Genomic DNA, 19419 nt, shown 5'->3' with positions numbered 1-19419 from the left:
TCTTAACTGTTGCTAAAATTTTGCAGTATCTTCAATAGTATTGTTTATTTAAGATTATTTCTTGGGTAAAATTTTACGTTTGCTGCCATGAATATTGTTTTCATAATTCAATTTTATAAACAATGATTACATTATAGTATGGGTCATTTTTTGCTCATTAATCACTTCTTATTCTTAGTAATAATTTGGTTTTTGTTTGTTGATCTTTTTTTTTTTTTTTTTTGCTTTTTGGGTCACACCCAGCAGGGCTCAGGGGTTACTCCTGGCTTCGCACTCAGGAATTACTTCTGGCAGTGCTTGGGGGACCATATGGGATGCCGGGGATTGAACCTGGGTCGGCTGCATGCAAGGCAAATGTTCTACCTGCTGTGCTATTGCTCCAGCCCGTTTGTTGATTTTTAACACAAATTTTGAACACGGCTTTATAAGAGGCTAATTTTTTTGTTGTTGTCATTGTTGTGGTGCTTTGTGGACCAGCCCCTGACATGTTGTGGGAATACTCTTGGTTCTGTTCTCAGGAATCATTCCTGGAGGTGCTCAGGGGACTATATGTGATGCCAGGGATCAAACCCAGGTTGGCTGTGTGCAAGGCAAGTGCCTTACCTGCTGTATTATCTCATTGGCCCTGAATATGTTTTACAAACTCAAAAACTACAAAGCCAAGAGCCCAGTTTCTAGAATTAATGGGTGTTAAAATCTAATGTTCAGTTACTTTAGTGCTAAGTCCATACTACACAGTGACATGTTTATAATATTGCTCACCTTTCGTATGGATCTGATATTGATACTCTTTAATACCAGATAATACGGACTACATGCCAGGCTGTTTTCACTTGAGGCGCCCCAGAGTGGGCCGCATCCGCGTGACAAGTGTTATAAGACACTTCCTATTCTTTTTCCATAACTACTACACCGGATTTGATGAGGTTCAGACATTAGGCAACAAATCACAGATATATATATATATATATATATATATATATATATGTATATATATATATATATTTGGAGAGCCCAGCAAGCTACCAAGAGTATCCTGCTCACACGGGCAGAACCTGGCAAGCTACCCGTGGCATACTCAATATGCCAAAAAAGTAACAATAACAGGTCTCATTCCCTGACCCTGAAAGAGTCTCTAATTATTGGGAAAGATGAGTAAGGAGAGGCGGCTAAAATTTCAGGTCTGGGAGGAATAGAGACGCTACTGGTGCCCTCTCAAGTAAATCGATGAACAGCAGGATGATAGTGATACAGTGATTGATACTCTTCAAGAATAAAGAAGTTTGAATCAGGTAAAACACAGACCTACTCTGATGCTCTGACCATCTCTAAATACTCAAACCTCTTTGACTTTTCTCATTTATGTCATTGCTCCCCTGGCTGTTGTGGGATGAAACACAGCCCCAAGACTTTCTGCAGAAATCCCCAATGCCCTAGGACTCAAACTGTGGGTGCGTTTGGAGATAGGATTTCTGAAGCGGCAACAAGTTAAAATAAGATCATCTGGGTGGACTCTTCTTAGAAAACTGCTATAGTTATGAGAAGGAAATTTAGATGCAAACATGAGTGAAAGGAACATGTGGAGACAGAAGCCAGCAATACAGGAAGCGTGGGCAGGGACTCAAAAAAATTTAAAAATGGACACTGCATCTCAAATCTCTAGGTTCTAAAGAGAGAAATTGGGTTTATGCTGTTTAAGCTGCCCAATGGCCCAGTCCTTTGTGAGGTAGCCAACTAACCCGAGTATTCATATTAATAAATATGTGTGCATATAGATAGCTTAACTAATTTATTTATATCATTGTACATTATTATTATTTGAGATATATAGAGCTTAAGTAATACATCACTGTATCACTGTCATCCTGTTGTTCATTGATTTCTTCGAGCAGGCACCAGTAACGTCTTTTTCGTCCTAGCCCTGAGTTTTTAGAAAGTGCCACATTTGAGGCTCTTTCAGAGTCAGGGGAATGAGACCCATCATTGTTACTGGTTTTTGGCATATCAGATAGACCACGGGGAGTTTGCCAGACTCTGTTGTGCGGGCAGGATACTTTCTGTAGCCTGCTGGGTTCTCCAAAGTAAGAACTAGATATCAGGATCACGATCATCCTGTTGTTCGTCGATTGCCTCTAGCAGGCACCAGTAACGTCTCCTTTGCCCTAGCCCTGAGATTTTAAAAAGTACCATATTCAAGGCTTTTTCAGGGTTAGGAGAGTGAGACCCATTGAATGTCATTGGTCAGCAAATGAAAGAAAAGAACTAGATAATATGATGATAATAAGCTTCCAGGAGTTGGGTTTTATAGTGTCTGGGTCTTGGCCGTTGATGAGATTATACAGCGCTGGGGGCAGTTGGTGGGTGTAAGGCCTACCTCCTGGATGATGCATAATATTGTTAATAATTAAGTAAATACAAGTTATGTATGACAGGTGTGTATGTTGACATATATTTATGATCCATATTCACACATACCTTCATATAGATAAAGATACACACACACACACATTTTTTTTCTTTACTTTTATCTTTCCTTTCCCCAGAATGTCTTTCTATTTCTTCTCCTCCCCTGGATAGAAGTCTGTTCTTCACCCTTTCCAAAAATAGCTGAGTAGCTGATATGCTGTGCATCCTTTCATCTCTCCAGCATCTGTCTTTGTTTGTGGCAAGTGAAGAATGACTTCGGGGTTATCTTAGAGATTGGCATATTTCAGAGCTGGATCTCTGTAGTCTCCAATTTACAGGGTTCAAGAAGAAGTGCAAGACCACTTTGAATATATTTTTCATGTCTACATTCTCTCTGCCTAAAACTTGTAAAACCGCTTTCATCCTTAAACTTCAAGATCACCTGTAATCTGCCTGGTGGAGTTTCTGATCAGAAAGATGACCTAGAGTGAGTGCTATTAATTTTATTATCAATAAAAGAAGTGGGTTTTTTGTTGGTTATATCCATTTGTTTAGCCTTTGCTCTGTGTGTATGTCCTTTATTTATTTTTGTTGTATGTCTTTTAATATTCTTTTCTTGGATGTGCACAGTGGTTCTTTCATTGTTTGTTGTTTTTCACCACTGGAGGTCTTCAGGGCTTACCGCAAGCTCTGTGCTCATAGGTCCCCCTCCTGGCAGGGTTCAGGTAACCATCTGGGCTATGGCAAATTCATCTACTGCAATATCTTTCTGTCCTTGCTTCTTTCATTCTTTCGTCTCATTTTTCCAATTCTTTACACTTGTGTTTTCTTCTCCCAGATCTTCCTTGCACTTGGATTTCTGGAACATAACCTCATACATGCTCAGTCTTTTTGTTTTCTTAACACATTCTCTATTGAAATATTCACACTTGTGATACTATTAAGTAAAAAAATAAGTAAAGGCCCTCCCGTTGATCATCGATTTGCTCGAGCGGGCCCAGTAACGTCTCCATTGGAGACTTTGTTGTTACTGTGTTTGGCATATCGAATACGTCACGGGGAGCTTGCCAGGCTCTGCCGTGCGGGCGAGATACTCTCGGTAGCTTGCCGGGAACTCGGGTCGGCCATGTTGGCTGCGTGCAAGGCAAACACCCTACCACTGTGCTATCGCTCCAGCCCCCCTGTGATAGCACAGCGGTAGGACGTTTGCCTTACAAGCGGCCAACATGGCGACCCGAGTTCAATTCCTCCACCCCTCTCGGAGAGCCCGGCAAGCTAACGAGAGTATCTTGCCCACACAGCAGAGCCTGGCAAGCTCCCCGTGACGTATTTGATATGCCAAACACAGTAACAACGAAGTCTCCAATGGAGACATTACTGGGCCCACTTGAGCAAATCGATGTGATACTATTATCTAATATAAAATACTTTCTTTTAATAACATCACTGAAGTGAACATTTGTAAATCTCATTCTCTGCCCATGTTAAAACAAGAGTACGTACAAGGTATTAAGCAATCGATCTATTAGTAATGCTTTATTACTAAAACATTTTAGAATTTTAAGCATATGATCTCAATGGAAAAGTTTAACTTAAAAATTATTAAGTAATCGGCATGCTTATGAACATCTTATACTCACTCATATTTAGGATAATGGTGTAGAACTCTCGAAACACAATGAGTGTAGAAGCTCTGTCGCATAAAACAACAACTCAGTACTATTGTCAGCTAGGAGACTTCAAGAATATTAAAAGAAAAGGAATTAATCATAAAATAAAAACCGGAAATGTAATTCAAGGACAAAATTAGTTGTAGCCACAGAGATTCTGCCTTAGTGTTTGACCAGACCCCATCTTTAGCTAAGCAATGGGTCTTACAGATTTGGAAGGTTTGGGATAGCAGAGGGCCGTCAGGGCCAGGCCTGGCAGTGCTCAGAGCTTTCTCTTGGCTCTGTGCTCAGGGTTCGCTCCTGGTGCTCTAGCAACAAGCAATGCTGGGAATAGAACCAGGGTGGGTCACATAAAAGCAAGAGCCTTAAGCTCTGTACAGTTTATGAATGCAGTAGATGTGAGGGCACCCACAATATCCACACAGTCCCTCAGAACCCACAATACGCATGCCATCCCTCAGAACCGAGAAAGGGGTGGGAAGCCCCAAAGAGGCCAGCGGCTGGAATGACACGTCCCCAGGGCTGGCTTCCATGGCAGACTCGCAGACACTGCACTTGCAGACCTGTCTTGTCTGAGAGACTTTTGTAATGCTCTTATCTTGACTCTAATAGCTTCTTAAAAAATCTTTGATGCTAACTCTTATGATGTTCAGCTGCTTCTGTTTTTTCAAAAACACCATTAATCGCTGCCACTCACATTTCATCTCTGAAACCTAATTTGCTGGAGAAATAGCATGAGCATCGGAGCAAGACAAAATATAACTTTGATGAGCCTCAGTTTTTTTTTTGCAGTTAACAAAGGTGAATATCAATAACTCAGAGATGACTATTAATAGTAGGTGATGTGACATTCTGGCACAATGCCATTATGTAATTTATCTGGAATGAAAAGCATTTTTACTGCCATTCATTTATTTATTGCTATTCTGTTTTCAAGTAGTTTTCTTTTAAGTATAATAGTCTATTCTTTCAAATTTATGGAATTTTTTGTCTGTTTTTATTTGTTTGCTTTGGGCCCACATCCAGCAGTGTTTTGGGTTTACTCCTGGCTCTATGCTCAGGGATCACTCCTGGCAGTGCTTAGGGACCATATTCGTTGCAGGGGATCAAACCCAGGTTGGCTACCTGCAAGGCAAGCATCTTAATTGCTGTGCTATCTCTCTCATCCTGTCCTCCCATTGTTCATCGATTTGCTCGAGCAGGCCCAGTAACGTCTCCATTATGAGGCTTCTTGTTACTGTGTTTGGCATATTGAATACTCTCAGTAGCTTGCCAGGCTGTCCAAGAGGGGCGGAGCAATTGAACCTGGCTCGGCCTGGCTGGCTGCGCGCAAGGCAAACGCCCTACCACTGTGCTATCACTCCAACCGCCCGGCTAGCTCAGTCAGTAGAGCATGAGACTTTCTCATCCTATTCTTTCCAAATTATAGGCATACTATATCTTGACTCATCACACATGTACACACACACACACACACACACCACCACCACCATCTCCATGCATTACAGCTATTCTCAGCATGTTTCAACTCCCAGAACAGATAAATTGCTTTATCTAAAGAGTTGATAGTTGATATCTTATTTCCAGCTGATGATGAGTCAAAGGTAAAACTTACTAATTATAGTCAAAATGGTTTCTCTAGTTGATTAACATATTGCATATGTTGATCTTTTAGCACGTTCCAACATGAATATATTAAATAAAACTTTTCCTTTTACAGTGCACTGTAGAGTTCCGTTACTCTTTTAGAAAATGTATCCAATACAGAGGTTGACTTGAATTTGATTAGAACAATGGGACTTGAAGCTACTTTCTTTTAGGTTCTTTCCATAACCTATCAGCTCTATAGACTGGAAAGATTTGGATTTTCTTTATCTTCTCTGATCTTAAGAGACTTTCATTTGGGTAAAATTAAGCTGAGCGTCCAGCAGAAACAAGAGGCTCTAAATATTGGTCTTATAATTCAGACAGGTGAACAACAACAGCTTATAAAAGTGCAAACACCACATTACACGCCACCTCATCTATAATTGTAATTATGATCTATGATTTGAAAAACTATTTAGAATATAAAGGAGGAAGAATATTCACTTTACCAAAGAATTTATCGAACACTTCAACAGTTATTTATATTCTATCCATTCTTGTTCTTGTAGGGGAACCACGCGTAGTATCCGACTTTGAACATTTACTGCCATCTCAGTAAAAAGACTCAATGAGTGGAAATAAGGAAAAGTTAGTGTATGGAGAAAGGAAAGGTACTAATAAAAGGTATTTCTATCACAGTTTAATAAGTTGGCCATTTTAAAACATTTTAAGAACAAAAATATTATTCATTCTAAATAAAGAAAAGTTTTAATGTGTTAAAATCAAAAAATTCTAGCAAAATTTGGGGGAAAATCCAGGGCAATCTGGTACGGTAGACATCCTCATTTGCAAGAGGAAAAAAATCGTAACCATGAAAAACCTTTTATTTGGGCCGGAGGAATAGGGCAGCAGGTAAGAGGTTGCCTTGCAGTAGGCGGGTTCGGTCCCTGACACTGCATATGGTCTCCAGAGAACCGTCAGGAGTGATCCCTGAGCACAGAGCCAGGAGGAAGCCCTAAACACTGCCAAGTGGTCCAAAACAAACAAACCAAAAAGGTCTAATTAGTGATGTTCCTCTCAGAGGAGCATTTGTGGAATGTATTGGAGAAAAAACAGATAGAACCTTTTCCCTCCTTCAGTGACAGGTTCTGTGGCTTAATGAGTCACAGGAGATTTCACAGGCCACCCTGACAGGGGCCAGGCAAGGCCCTGGTCACTTATGACTCACAGAGGCAGTTTCTCACCAAGGTTCCACGAACCCCAATGATTCATCAGCATCTTCCTTCTTCAGTCCTCTCATTACCACAGCAATCCACACAACCAAAAGAGAGTCAGACAAGGTGTCAGAATTTATCTTTCTTCTTTCCCCTCAAATTAAATATCAGTTGGAACAGGTTTCTGTCAGACACAGGTAAATATCAAGTGTACCATATGACATTTAATTTAGGAAACAGAAAGGAAAACAGAATAATTGGAAAACATCTATGGAAGTATCAGACCATTCAATTTATTCTGCATTTATGCCATGATAGCAGCTCCATCACAGATAATTAGAGAAAGAGCAATTTCAAAGTTTTCTGCTTTCCTGAGTTCACTTCAATGCTGTTTGAATATTAGATCTCCTTAAAATTAATTTTAGGCCATCATAACGGTTCTCTGAAATTGAGAGGTTAAAAATAGTTTATACAGCAATGATAAAAGATAAACTAAAAGGCAAGGGAATCACAAAAGGGGGGTAGTTTTCTTAAAGATAAAAAGAATGTCAGAAATGATGGTTTGAAAAGTAAAATTCAGAACTGTTTCATTAAATTTATATCCATACTTTATATCTCATAAACTGACCATGGAGCCATGAGATTTATAATCTGAATATGATTATATTCAAGATAATGTTAAATCTGAATTACATCCAAGCTAAAGTCAAATGTCTCAGTGAATTCAAGAGAAAAAAAGGTGTTTAACATCAATTAGCTTAAAATTCTAAACTTTCAAAGAACCCAAAAAGATTGATAGAAATAAATAACATTCTATCACAAATACTGAAAACACTAAAGCCTTTATAACAACTAGTTTTCAAAACCTAGTAAAGCACTAAATAAATCCCAACCAGCCATTGTTTGAAAACCATACCAATCAAAAATTGCTTTGGTCAAAGTTGTAATTAAGGTTTAATAGACTGTTGAAACTATTTTAAATGTGCTATTCAAATGAAGAGACAATATACAAAACTTTTGTTGGCCATTGATCCAAAGTTTTATTAAGATCTAAACCTAGGTCACAGGTGGGACACTGGACCCCATCAGTGGAGGAATAGGGGTCCCGATGGCTTAGAAAAGTTGGGGGCAGAGAGGCATATCCTCGAGATGGAAACCTATTGCCTTGCCTCTCCTCCATCCCTCAGAAGTGCCTGGGAGGGTCAGGACTGATGAAACATTCTGCTGAGCCCCACCTGGTACAGACTTCACACTTCACCAGCCCCACAAAGCAGCCTTCAAGTTGAAGCCCACTTCTTCTATGGAGCAAGGATGTTGATCGGAAATGATCCCCTACATCTGATTTTCAGGGAGTCAGAGATCTTCCGCCCCAGCTAGAAACAGTTGTAATCTATTGAGTGTTCTTGGAGTGTTAGAGATCCTAAATGCTTTACTTATCAGTTCTCAAACTGGCCCTCAAGGTATTAACTTTTGAGGAACCCCATCTAAACGTGGCATCACTTCTCTGGAGGGAGAGGCAGGGCCAACGTGGTGATGCTCAGGGATTACTCCTGGCTCTTCACTCTTGGCAGTGCTCAGGAGACCAGATGGGATGCCTGATACGCCCCATCAGCTGCTTGCAAGGCAAGCGCCTGACCTGCTGTATTATCTCTCCACCCCTTATTCTGAGTTTAGAGCCTGCAGTTCTTTTTTCCTTTTTTTCCCCTCTTTTTTTCTTGAAGCAAAATAGTTTCATTGCAAGAAATTTACTTAGAGAAATGTTAGGAGAGAGAAAGAGATAGAACATGGATTTCTCCAGAGTAGTCAAAAAAGAGAATGGCTTTAGAGATAAGGTCATATGCAGTTTCTTCCAATTGTTTTGGTCCAGAATTCTCTGCATACAAATAATAATGATAATGATGATAATAATAATGATAATAATTAATAATGATGATAATAATAATCTGGGTGTTGTCACAGAGAAAGCTTTGGACTGTCAATGATGGTCCTTTTTGTATTCTTTTTTTTAATTGCTGTTATATTTAATGAAATATGTTTTTTAATTAATTAATTAATTTTGATTACCCATCCCTCCATCAGTGCCCATTCTGCACCACCACTGATCCCAGTATCGCTCCCACCCCCCATTCCCCCATCCCACCCTGCCTCTGTGGCAGGGCATTCCCTTGTGTTCTCTCTCGCCTATTGGGTGTTGTGGTTTGTATAAGAGTTAAGCCTGATTTTCAGGGAGAAACGTTGGATGATTTATTTTCCATTGATCACTTTGTATATAGGGAGATGGTTTGGAGTAAAGGTCCTGGTTCCCGCATATTCGAGCTATGCTTGTAGAGGTTCATGGTCACCGGGGTTCCATCGGGAGTAGGCAGGATGCAGCACCTACCCCATCTGGGACTTCCGGTGATCTCAGCTCTTTTATCCTTTTTGTATTCTTTTCAAGACCTTTACATTCTCTGATTCATCCAGTTCTCCTCTGAGCATCCTTGTCTGGGTGTGGGTGATGCCTCAGCTCTGGCATCTCCATAGACCTCAGTATTTGCATCTCAAAGGAATGTGTTCCTCCTGCCTCTGGGCTACTTCAGGGCTAATTTCTTATCTCTTCTGAGTTTTATTTTTTTCTCTCCAACTTCTTACCCTGGTCGTTCTTATCTCTCTACCTGCAACACTGTCCCCTGCAGATTTATTGTGGTAATTACCTTCTTCAAGAATAGAAATACACTCATCATTAACTGAAATACATTTCAGTTAAGGAAGATGCATGATTGTTATTCCCAATAGAAGGAAAATTATCATTAACAAAAAATAACCAAGTAAAACGGTCAGTTTCAGGAGTTTCTTTCCTTTTTTCTGATTTATCGGCCACACCCAGTGGTGCTTAGGGCTTACTCCTGCCTCTGTGCTCAGGGTTACTCCTGTTGGTGGTCAGGGGACCATAAACAGTAGCTGGGCTTGAACTGGGGTTGGCCATGTGCAAGACAAATGCCTTAAAGGAATTATCTCTCCAATCGCCAGGAGTTAATTTTTATAAAAGAATTATCTAGTTATCAAACACAGATTTATTATAAAAAAATAAGAAATGGGGGGGTTAAAGTCCATCGATATTTTAAGTGAAGAAAACAGTTTTTATAGAAAGTTATCCTGAACAATTTCAAGCTATTCAGTGATTAACATAGCACCATCCATGGGGCCAAGATTACAGCTGTAAATAAAACAGGGTTTGGAACTGCTGCCTTTTTACTTGGTTTGTTTTTGTTTGTAGTGTGGGGGCCACACCCAGCAGGATTATTCCTCCTGGCTGGGCATTTTAGGCCTGTAAGGATAGAGGGAAAGGAAAGCGAATTCCCAAGGATGCCCCAGCTTGCAGACCTAGGCATTTCTCTTGGGCCTTCCACATATAGAGCCTACACTCAGCCTGCCGAGTTCTCTCACGGTCCCTTCTCTTTCTAAACTGCATTCAAGAACCCAAAGAGATAGGATAGCAGACAGGGCTCTTGCCTTGCAGGCACCAAACCCAAATTTTATCCCAACATCCATATGGTTCTCTGAGCGCTGCCAGGAGTGATCCCTGAGTGCAAAACTGGTAGCAAGCCCAGAACTTTGCTGGGTGTGATCCCAAACCTAATGCATAAATAAATGAATTCAGAAGGAATAAGCCATTTGCCTTGGTAGAAACTGACAAAAAATTGCCCTAGAATTATTTCCCAGTAAATAGCTGATAAGATCAAAAACAAATCTGATATCAGATAACAGAGAACATAAAAATGAAGAATTCTAACTATTTTATATATTAAAGGTGGCTTTTATGCCAACCTGGGTAAACCAGTAAGAAGTAAAGCTAAGGAAAATTCACGATAAGAATACATATCTGGTCGCTAACCTTGTCTGTCTCCTGTCTAATCTTATCTGAATAGTGTCTGTCTCTAACAACTGAGTGTCTATTACCTTTAAAGTCTCTTTCTGGATATCCCCATTCTGGATTGAGAAGTCAGTAAATGTTATTCAGATTGAGGCTTCACATTGACTTGGCAATGAAAAGCCAAATATACACGAAATCCTCCCAGCCATCGAAAGACAATAGCATACTGTATTTACACCAAGGAAACATCCTTCAGAGAGACTTTGCATCTTATGGGAGTTCTGGAAGATGAGGACACATAGGCTAAAACCATGATTTCTCCTTTGCTATGTATATTTGACAACGACTTCCTAACTTGCCATTTTTTAGGGCTTTCTGTTTCACAAATCTGATTTTATTCTCTAACTGTGCTGTTTCCCTTATACTCCTGACAAGATTCCCGTAGCTTAATTTAGCTGGAGTTGACTATAAAGTTTTAAAATTTCTTCAGAGATGGCTCAAAGGCTAGAGTGTATGCTTTGCATACTGGATTCTGGGTTTACATCCCAATACCTCATGGTTCCCTTAGCACTGCTGGTTGATCCCTCCCACAAAATAACTCTGTAATTATCCTAAATAAAATGATGACAAATAGAATTTGAGTCCAAATTATAAAATATTTTCCATACTTTATTCAAGAAAATTAATAAAGCATCAATATTTGGAAAAATCTCCATCCAATAGATGATACACAGAAATTTCAATAGATACAGAAAATTGCTAGGGTCATTAAGTATACATTTAATAAAAACTCTTAATTATAGAATATAGTTTTTAGACCACAAAGAGAGTCTCTTGTGAATTGTTTTATGTTTCTTCAATTTTTAAAACAAAACAAATCTATTCTTATTGCAGATAATCCAAAACATGAATAGGAAATTATGAAAAATAAATAATTCATATTTCTTTACGCAGCTGGAAAACATTTTTGGTAATGTCAGTACCTCAAAGATCACACTGGTATCACAGTGTAATGTCCTTAGGAGCTGAAATCAAGATAACCAGAAGGTTCCTGATTGTAGGAAAAGCACTCGTATTTCCAACTGTGCTCTTCACTCAAGCTACATTGGATGGTCATTTAAATTATGCAACAAACCATTTAATTGACATCTAATTCCTCAGACACTCCATTTCTATGACCCTGAGTTTCACACATCCGTGACATCTCCCTTGTTCATTATTTCCTTTAGGCATTCATTTGTTTATTCAACAAATATTTTCAGAGCACGTATAATGGGACAAACTCTTCTAGACCCTAGGAGGAACAGTGGTGAATACGACTGATGGGAATTCCTTAATTGTGGAATGGATATTTTAGGAAAAAAAAATAGAAAATCAAACAACAAAATGATTAAAAGATGTGCAATTTGCAACATGCACAATTTAAATAGGAGACAAAACTTTATTTAAAATATTTCTTTCAATATCTTCATTGAATTTCTAGATGATCTTGCTGCAGAAATGAAGTATTTATGAGATTATAGAGGAGAATTTAGGCTCACAGAGAGTAAATAGCTGCTAACTAGTCGATGGGTAAGGGACAGTGTGGTCCTTGAACACCAGGTATTAGAAGGCAGGTCCAAGTATGTGGTAAGCCAAAGTCAGTACTGTTTTGTAAAGAACAAATTTGAACAGTTTAAGAGAAACATCATTTAAACCAAGGGGGTGCATCAGATTTTAAGAGTTATAAAGGCATTTTGTTTTTTATCTACTGTAGCACTGTCATCCCGTTGTTCATCAATTTGTTCAAGTGGGCACCAGTAAAGTCCTCATTGTGAGACTTGTTGTTACTGTTTTTGGCATATCGAATATGCCATGGGAAGCTTGCCAGCTCTGCCGAGCGGGCGAGATACTCTCGGTAGCTTGCTGGGCTCTCCAAGAGGGATGGAAGAATCAAAACCGGGTCGAGAGGGATGGAGGAATCGAAACGAGGTCAGCCGCGTGCAAGGCAAATGCCCTACCCACTGTGCTATCGCTCCAGCCCTTCATTTTTATCTACAGGACATGAAATACTATGTACAGTGAAGGTTGGATATTTTTTATTGAAAATATGGACAGGAGCTGTGTATAATACAACCTGTCCAATTCACAGATACTCTTTCTTCGCAGATGGCAGCTCTATAATATCATCTTAAAAATTCAACAACTATCTCTTCCTCAGATCTCAACTAAAATAATATATTTTCTGGAGACTGTGTTTGACATCTCCATGCTGTCAAAGTCACTAATTTCTTTATGTTGTATAATAAAAACATAACAGCTATTCTTGAAGCACGCACAGACATCTAGTGTAATCATTGACTTGACATCCAATGTAATAAAATAAGCTCTCCATTAAGGCAATGACAATGTCTAATTTTCTTTTTAATTTCCAGTTTAGCGTAACAACTTGAATGAAAATACAGAGAATGGATCAACGTAATAAAACAGTTATGGCCAATAAGATAACCAATAACTATAAAATATAGGTCACTGTCACTGTCACTGTCCTCCCGTTGTTCATCGATTTGCTCGAGCGGGCCCAGTAATGTCTCCATTGTGAGACTTGTTGTTACTGTGTTTGGTATATTGGATACTTCACGGGGAGCTAGAATCAGAATTCCTAAGATCAAATATTGAGTTTTAATTTTTCCTTTTGCGTGTGTTATCGAACTTTGACAAAAACATAAAGAGGGCAAAGAGATTTGGCTTTCTGGCACAAAGTTTTAGTGTCATACATGAATTCTCCTTAAGGGACAAATGATTCTTGCAAAGATTTTTAAAACGATATAATTTCCTTGAGTTTCACTGGTTTCATGACAAGAAAGTTAAGCTTTAAAAAAAAAAGAGAGAAAACGGGTGAGATGTGTTTGTAATATTGGCAGAATGCAGGAAATCTTGTCTGTCAGGGGATAAAGAAAATCAATAGAAGAAAGTCTTAGCAGCTTCTGGGAGAAAATAACATGAAGTATATCAGAAATCGTCTTCATGACTGAAGATACCGAAACATAAGGGGTCATGAACTGAAGATTCAAGTTAACGTAGAAAAAAACCCACAATCTTACAAGTATCACTAATTCCTGAGATCCAGGACAGATGTCAAAAGCCATGTTTCTCAAAAGGAAGGCTTGTGACCTAATGGTGCCAGGCAGGCATTGATTAGCGGGTATAGGAAGGCTTTGAAGTATATACATGTTAGTTTATGTCAGATGATTATTATATTAGTACATGTGTATGACAGGAGAGCAAGGAAGGGGAAAAAATGAAGAAATGAGGCTCAGCAAAATACAGATAAAAGCATGATGAAAGAGAAAGGAGAGAAATAATCAAAGAAAGGGAGATTGTCTTTAATTTTTTTTCTTCTTGTTTTTTTGTCTTTTTGAGTCACACCCAGCAATGGACAGGGGTTACTTCTGGTTCTGCACTCAGGAATTATTCCTGGCGGTGCTCAGGGGACCATATGGGATGCTGGGAATCGAACCCGAGTTGGCTGCGTGCAAGGTAAACGCTCTACCCACTGTGCTATCACTCCAGCCCCAGGAGATTGTCTTTAATCCTCATTCATTTATTAGACTTTGATTCCTTCCCTTTCTTCCATTACTTGATTGCACCATGAACCTGAGCACAGGTAATTTCTGGCTTTCACTGATTTCTTGTTTGTTCCTTCTCTTCAATCTCGTGGACTTAATCAATACGTTTTGCTTCTGCCCAAATCCTCACCCTTCATGTTTTCCTACTCTTGGCCATTTGGTTTCTCTTTGAAGTTCAATGGAACTATTTTCATAGGCCACGGGTGATGTATTAATTTCAGCTTCCTGATTAAGATGTGACCAGGAAGAGGATTCGATATGCCATTGATTTTAGTTTTTGTTTTAATTAGATAAATCCATTAACAGCATTGGTTGCCACGAGGCAGTGATTTTCCCGGTCAGTGGTATTTCTGGTCAGGGCCAGAGTCTTCTCCCTAATTGATCTGCCTCTATCAAGAATTCTTCACTCTTGCACCAGAGGAGATGTGCAGAGTGCAGGCAGCAGGAACTCTTTCTTAGCAACTCCTGCTTGGTGTAATTTATTGGAAAGTTCTTGAGCGCTCACGGAATTCTGGGAGAATTGAGACTGGGTAGGAATTTAGATGACAAGGGAGCATGAAGCACATCACTGCCCTAAGTGAAAACAGGAAGTATTTCTTCATCACTCTTGCTCCTAGATTAATGACCTTCCTTTGGTTTTAGCCACATTAGTTCAAGATTTAATGTTCTGCCAGCCATGAATGTGGCTCAGGTTTACCTCAGCATGACTTGTTTCCTTTTTCAGTATTAAGGATGACCTCACCCTTTCATTCTACAGAGGAACTGAGACATTTAGATTCATGCATGGAATAAATAGAGAGTACTCTACACACACGCACAGACACACACACACACACACACACACACACACACACACGGCTTGTTCTTTTGAGTGGAGAATGGACCTTCAGCAGAAAAAGGCAAATCCTTCAGACACTAAAAGGTTTCCTTCTAATATTTTCCCAGGAAAAACTTGACCAGAGTCAAGGCAAAATGTCACAAAATGAGTTTTTGAATGTTTCTAATGATCTTGGATATATATGCAAGCCTCCTTGGACAGGTTAAAGGCCGAGAGAAAATACGTCGTACCTTTGGCATCAATATTGATGGAAGTGGAGAGGTCACACTATGCACAGTGAATGAGAAGCAAGGCAAATACTGCACAGGTACACGGAAAGGAGGGAAATTATGAAGCAAAGGGAGCAGACTATCTAAGTCCTTAAAATCTACCAGCGACACTGGGGCCACTAAGGCTGGGACTGGAGGTTCACAGTGGCTGGAGGGAGGGAGATTCACAGGTTGCTGGTCAAAAAGTGTCACACGTTGACCCATCACAAACAAATGTTCACTCTTTTGTAAACCGATATTATGTCAATGAAAACGATAAAACTAAAAGTGGAAAATAAATCAAATCCCTTTGTGATCCCTAGAGATTTGGGAGGGTACCACGCTGTCCCACGTGATATGGGAGAGGAGTCACTTGGGCATGTTTGATTGTCTGCACTAAGGTGGACACGTGCCACACTCTCTGCTCCCCACTGGCCGTCATTATGTCTCTCCTCAGCCAGGAAATGCCACGGGCATCCGACACTGCTGATGCTCAAGTAAGATCCATCTTCCTCCCCAATTAAGAGTGTCTGTGCTGATGGCCCTGTTTCTTGGCCCCTAAGCATGTACCCTTAGAGAGAACTAAGACTGTCTACCCAACAGTCGGCTTTCATTCCCAACTATCCATGCTGTTCCAGTGTTTCCTTTCCTTTTTTGCTTCTATCATGTTTGCTTCCAGGTCAGTACATTCGTGCAGCACAAGGGGTAGGATTAATATCCTCTAAATGCAAAGAGAAGACAGAAGAGACTACGAGTCATGAGTGCTTACTCTGGAGCGATAGCACAGTGGGTAGGACATTTGCCTTGCACACAGCCTACCCAGACTGACTCCAGTTCAATTCCTCTGCCCCACTCAGAGATCCCAGCAAGCTACCGAGAATATCTTGCCCACACGACAGAGCCTGGAACGCTAATCATCACGTATTTGATATGCCAAACACAGTAACAAGTCTCACAAAGAAGACATTACTGGTGCCTGCTCGAGCAAATTGATGAACAATGAGAGGACAGTGCTATACTTATTTTAATGTTTTGTTTTATTGAATCACCATGACATAGAGCGTTACGAAGCTGGTCATGATTGGGTTTCAGTCATACATTGTTCCAACACATCCCTGCACCAGTGTAATTTCCCAACACCAATGTCCCCTGTTTTCATCCCATCTCCCTCTCACCCCAAAATCCCCTCCCAACCCCCACCTGTCTCTATGGTAGGCACCTCTCCTCTCTCTCTTTATCTCTCTCTTTTCTTTCTCTCTCTCATTTTAGGCATTATGGTTTGCAATACAGATACCAAAAGGTTATCATGTATATCCCTTTACCTACTTTCAATACCATGAGTGTTTATTTTATCCAGCTTTCTCCTCAAGTGAACCCTAAAATCTTACTACAAAGGTGATATTCCTTGGTCAACAAACAAACTGTCCTCCCGTTGTTCATTGATTTGCTCGAGCGGGCCCAGTAACGTCTTAATTGTGAGGCTTCTTGTTACTGTGTTTGGCATATTGAATACTCTCGGTTGCTTACCGGGCTCTCTGAGAGGGGCGGAGGAATCGAGCCCGGCTTGGAAGGGCTGGCTGCGCGCAAGGTAAACACCCTACCACTGTGCTATTTGTTGATTAGATATTTGCTGTTCCTTTACATAGTCCTAACTTTCTAAGTAGACTAATTTGGGGTGAATGTACTGTTCAGAGCTTACAGAGATCTTGTGTAGTAAACTAGAAGAATAGTGCCTCACTCTTATTTTGTCCTTCAACCTCTGGGAGAAGCCACTAAGATATCTGACTCAGCCAACTTATGCTCTGGTGGGTGAATGGTTCTTGTGCATCCTCAGTTCGGTTAGTGATGAGGGATTTGTAACTTCACCATGTAACTCCCTGGATTCTGTATTGTGTGTGTGTGTTTGTGTAAGTGTGTGTGAGATCAGGGTGCTCATGACCTCTTAATTCTCATTGAACTGAACCTCCCCGAAATGTTTAATTATTTCTAGCAAATTTAGTTTTTAATTATAGAAACAAAGGAAGTATAGCATGGATATTTGAAACCAGGCAAAAGAAAGAAAATGTGTTAACACTTGTACATTTGGGAAAATTTTAAAGGAAAGGGTATGACATCATTAGTGACACAGACACTGCCTGTATGATCAGAGGAGAGCTTGGATAATGGCATTTCCAGATTTTCAAGGATAGATTAAAGAACACAAAATTTGTCAAAGTCGAATAGTCATAAACTTTTCAAGAATAAGTGGACTTCAGTGATGATCATGGTAGTGGGATGGACATATCTCCTTCCTATTGTATTTTTGCTGTATTCAAAATTATATTTAGCAGATGTTGTTCATTTTAATTAGCAGCTGGAGTATTCCATCACATAACAGGGATTGCATAAACATTTATGTAATGGAACTTTATTCAATGGTTAAACAGAAATATTCAACATTTGAGTATTAGATACTGGATAATTATTTTTTCTTTGTGTATGTGTGGTGAATTTGGATCACACTTGATAGTACTCAGGGTTTGCTCCAGATCTGTACTCAGAGATCTTACCTGACAGTCTTCAGGGACCATATGGGTACCAGTGATGGTTGACCACATTAAGGTAAATGCCCTACCCATTGTACTATCGCTCTGGTCCTGTGGATAATTCTTTTTTTTGTGTGTGGATAATTCTTAACCTAGATGCTATATTTTATAATGGATAAAAGAGTCATTTAATTGTACTAAATATTTAAGCCTCCTTTGAAGGTTGTTTCTGAAAGCCCATTACTGCTTTCTTTAATAGAGCAGTAAATTGTGAATGCATTTAGCCTTGTTGTTCTTCCAGTAAAAATATGATTAAAAGGAGTTAGGCATTTCATCTCTTGGTTTTGTGATGAATATTAGAATTTGGTTTTTATTTTGACTAGAGTGAAAATAGAAAATAAATTCTCCATGTCACCTTTCCTTTTAAAAAATGATTCCTACAATTCCTTCCTCGTGGACTGGTTCAATTTGAACTGGATGTGACATGTCACACAATGGATGTTGGAATACAAATGAGAGGACCTGATGGTAGAAATCTGAGGTTGTGAGGATAAGTGTTTGGTGAAAGATAGATTGTTTCAGATTGGACAAAAATGTGATTTAGGTAATTATGCAGATAGAATTCCCAATTTCAAATAGTATTTTCAACTAATCCCTTAACTAGGACCTCTTTGGTCTGTCTAATCCTTCTAATATCAGAGACCCACTAGAAGAAAACCCCACTTCTTCCCCAAAAGTTTTGTAACTAAGTCAAGATATTTATTTTGGGAAAAACATTTGGGTGCATGAAATCCTTCATAATAGCCTTTCCATCATATGTCTGACCATATTGAAAGCAAACGCTACACCCTAATTTTAACCATCTTGTGTATTTGAAATGCAAAACAAAAGTATTTTCAAATTGTGATCATATGTGATGAATAAGGGTCCTAAGACAATGTTGGGATGACATTGGTGAACTGTTTCATTTCATCTTGGCCTTGCGAGCAATGCTTTGTGGGGTGAGCAACATGAAAGGTACATTGTTTATTTCATTTCTACTGTGCTCCTGTAGTAGGCCACTTTGAGTGTTTTCCAAGGAGTGAAGAATTATGGTCAACTCAGGAAAGTCTGGAGATATTTTGAATAAAAATATATGCAAGGCAGCAAACAGTGTAAATCTGATGGGAAAATAATAAATGAAAATAGAACAAAGGTTATGATAGTATCATTTGAATAGAAAACATCTGTAGTAGATCAAGATTTTAAGATGAAGCAATGGAACTTATGAATATGAAATTCGAGGAGCCTAGAATAAGAGCTTATGTATCAGAAACTAGAAGAAAGAGCAAAATCCCATAGCCTATGCATACTGCTTCTTAATTCAGTGCTTTTGGCTTTCTTACCTATTGGCTCTGTGGATAACTTGCCTGGGCTTTGTCTTTCTTTAGACCCCGTGATGTTCTCATGAGAGGTAGCACTCAGTGGTCT

Source organism: Sorex fumeus, unplaced genomic scaffold, assembly GCF_029834395.1.
Source record: "Sorex fumeus unplaced genomic scaffold, SorFum_2.1 ptg000092l, whole genome shotgun sequence".
Taxonomy (NCBI): Eukaryota; Metazoa; Chordata; class Mammalia; order Eulipotyphla; family Soricidae; genus Sorex; species Sorex fumeus.
Note: the sequence above shows the minus strand (reverse complement) of the source record.